This window comes from Petaurus breviceps, unplaced genomic scaffold, assembly GCF_028583685.1.
Source record: "Petaurus breviceps papuanus isolate PSGF00001 unplaced genomic scaffold, PetGlider_PUasm1.0 90639, whole genome shotgun sequence".
NCBI lineage: Eukaryota > Metazoa > Chordata > Mammalia > Diprotodontia > Petauridae > Petaurus > Petaurus breviceps.
In genome coordinates, this window is record NW_027187296.1 from 4,940,627 (window position 1) to 4,944,390 (window position 3,764).

The 3,764-nt window shown below is 39.3% G+C and overlaps 1 pseudogene; it reads left to right on the plus strand.

Annotated features, from left to right (window-relative positions):
• The first annotated feature begins 646 nt into the window (after positions 1-646).
• On the plus strand, positions 647-2,037 carry LOC138143488 (serine/arginine-rich splicing factor 6 pseudogene; annotated as a pseudogene).
• Positions 2,038-3,764: the final 1,727 nt, after the last annotated feature.

Consider the following 3,764-nt stretch of genomic DNA (forward strand, 5'->3'; position numbering starts at 1 on the left):
TAAGAAACAAAATGTGTGAACCCCACAACTTGTGAACCCTAGAACTCATGAACTCCTGCAGCGGGAAGGGGAGGAGTTAATGACCATATATAAGGAGTAGCTGAGGCTGGAGAGAGCAAAACAAAGAAGAGGAGTCTTGTGGTGGCAGTCAAGAAGGAGAAAATTTGTGGTATCCCACCACTCTGTTTGTCTACTCTGGGTTGATGTTTGTTTGTGATACTTTATACAGAAGCCCCGGGATCTTACTGGAAGCCCTGAAAGAGGATTTTCTGGTTGTATGTTTACAGAAGCCCTGGAGGAGGGTTTTGGAGGTCCTGGGACTTTACTGATGATTTATTCTGACCTCTTCGTCTGTGTTGATTTCTATGTTGATGATTTGTGTTGAGTTCTCAAACCTTGTTGATGGGTCTGAGTTGATTTCTCAAGCAGATAGTGAATTGATGATGGTGCCAGCAATGTTTATGAATATTATTGTGGCTCTGTCAAGTTTTGTCTTCCCAGAAACAGGAACTGTGAAGGATTTGTGGTGGACTGGACACTGAACTTCAATATGGAATGGGAACTGGATGAAGAACTGGACAAGGAGCTAGACAAGGAACTGGGAGCTGCCTGCCTTTGAAACGAGGTGAGAGTTGGAGCTGGGACCATGGAAGAGGAACCATGGAAGTTAAAGCCAGTCTCAAGTCTAGATGAAAGAAGACTTTACTTGGATACTGTGTACTGACTGAGAAGATTATGATTTACTGTGACCTAGAGGGGGAGAACTTTGACTTTTGTACTTTGTGATTGATTTAAGTATTTTATGATTGACTAAATGAATGTACTTTGTTCAAAACCATGTGACCACTTTGGTAAAAATTATGTGACCATTTTAATGATAAGTTGTTGAGTTTTGACATGGTGAATGATGTATTTTGATTTTCTGTAATAAGTTATAACATTGTGAATGCTGTATTTTGATTTTCTATGAATGTTTTATTCTGATTTGTTATTGAATAGAGAGCTCACTATACTATGTAGTCAGAACCTTGAAAGTGTTTCACAGCAGCAGTCCTCTGGAAACCTGCTTATGTGTGACTTTACAAGTGCTTGGCACATGTTAAGTACTTATTAAAAGCTTTTCAGCCCTTCCCATCTGTGTAGGTATGGCTTTGTGCAGTTCAAGGACTCCCACAACACAGATGATGCCATTTCGGAGCTGAAAGCCAAGAACTTGTGTAGGGAGCAGGTGATCGTGGAGCATGGCTGGGGCCCCTGCCAGAACTGCGATGGCTATAGCTATGGCAGCCACAGTGGTGGAGGAGGAAGAGGAGAATACAGTAGTTGCAGAGCCACTGGCAGAGATAAATATGGGCCACCCATTCAAACAGAGTACAGACTGTAGAACATCTTTCTAGTCATTGCAGTTGGCAGGATTTAAAGGATTTCATGAAACAAGCTGGAGAAGTAACATATGCAGATGCTCACAAAGAACACACAAATGAAGGTGGAATTGAATTTCATTCGTACTCAAACATGAAGTATGCTTTAGACAAATTGGATGGCACAGAAATAAATGGCAGAACTATAGGGCTCATTGAAGGTAAGCCACGAACAAGCCATAGGAGATCCTACTCTGGAAGTAAATCTAGGTCCCAGTCTATTAGAGGGTCTCCAAGTAGGAGTCACAGAAGCAGCCAATGTAGATCATATAAGTGTCTCAAAAAGTCTCTCAAGATCCAAATTTAGGTCTTGAAGCAAAGATCATTCACATTCCCACTCTAACTGCTGAAGTCTAGATCAAAGAGCACATCTAAGGCCAAATCTGATCAAGGATCTCTATCTCGTAGTAGATCCAAGGCAAAGTCGGACAAGTCACACAGTAGGTCCAAGTCTTCCTCTCCCAAAGAAAATGGAAAAGGAGAAAAAAAGTCAAAATCAAGATCAAGAAGCCAGACTTACTCCAATTCACCACAACCTCCACCACAATCAAAAGCTCGTCCTGAGTCTCCTCCAGTCAAAAGGGCTACATCAGTATCTCACTCTAGGTCTCAGTGACTATTGAGATCTAAACCAAGAGATTAAAAGTCCTGAACTCCTTTGCACACTTATGGAACAACTTGTTACTTGCCAGGCAAATTATTCTGTGATGTTAGTACTTTTGACTTTGGTCTCTTGGCAGGAGAAAGCCTGAACATAGGGCCATAAAGGTCTGATTTGGAAACAAAATTAATGGGGAAGAAATGAGGCTCTAGAGAAATGGTGACACAAAACTCTTTGATTTTATAGTATTTAAGGAGTAATAACTTTTGTAGAGATTAGGGTTACTTATGATTTATAGCATTTCAGCAGGATCTGCTGTTGAATGAAGTTTTCTTTTTAAAGTATTCAACTCTCAAAAACAGTTTAAACTTTTAAAGGTTTGGAGAGGACTCAGTTGTTCTTGCTTTAATTACATTCAAATTACAAATAATTCTGAGTTCTATTAAAGGTTTGCTACTAAAGGAATGAATGTCACAGCTCAATATTAAATGGCTTTTGAACAGTTTTATCTCATATCTATTTTTTTTAATATGAACTGTGTTGCATGTGGTTAAGTGTAAAATTAGGCAAACCTCAAATCAGCAATAAATTCAATTTGGTATTTTAAAAAAGCTTTTCATTCATTTATATATTTGTAATGACATAAAACAGTATAATAATGTAATAGTAATATAATTTGATCCTTTTGTATTGGTAAAGGTAACAGGTACTTAGCACCTTAATTAAGTCAAGCCTCTGTTAAAGAAACAGAAGGTATGAACCCTTGTATGCTGCTGTTCCAGATACTATCACCTTAATAGAAATATGAATGGGACTTGGTACGCAGTTATTGACTTGGCAAATTCCTTCTTCACTATCCCAATAGACCCTAAACAATGGGACCAGTTCACTTTCACTTGGCAGGGTAGACAATATACTTTCACCCACTTGCCACAAGGATACCTGCATAGCCCCACTATTTGTCATAGGATTGTAGCTGAGCATTTGGATGAATTAAAGCTACCTGGTGTACAGTTTACCCACTACACTGATGATATTATGATACAGGGAAAAGATGCAAAAGAAGTGGAGAAGAGTTTTACCCTTCTACTTGAGCATGTAAAAAGTAAAGGGTGGGAAATTAACCATGCAAATATTTAATGATCAGCCCAAAATGTAAAAATTGGGGGTATACAATGGAATAAGGGACTACAAAAGATTCTTCCACAAGCCTGGTGAAAGATTCAGGATTTTCCTACCCCAACCAATAAGTAGGAGGCCCAAAAGTCCATAGGATTTTTTGGATACTGGAGGCACCACATTCCACATCTGGGACAGATTTTGAAACCTTTATATAAAGTCACTCGGAAGAAATATGAATTCGATTGGGGACTTGAGCAGAGTAAAGCTTTTGAAGAAGCCAAGGCTGCTCTACAACTGGCCCTAGATTTATGGCCCATGAAAAATGGCATGGTGGAATTGCAAGTGACTGTAAAAATTATTATGCAAACTGGAGTTTATGGTAAAAACAACAAAGCCAAAAGGTACCCTTGGGATTTTGGTGTAGGAAACTCCCTTTACCTGGAGTTCAGTATACACCCTTCAAAATGCAGTTGTTAGCTTCATATTGGGCTTTGGTAAAGACTGAACAACTGACTCTGGTCCATGAAGTGATATTAAGACCTGAAATCCCAATTATGACCTGGGTAATGAGTACCCCAGCTTCTCACAGAATTGGACATGCCCAAGAGGCTAGCATAATC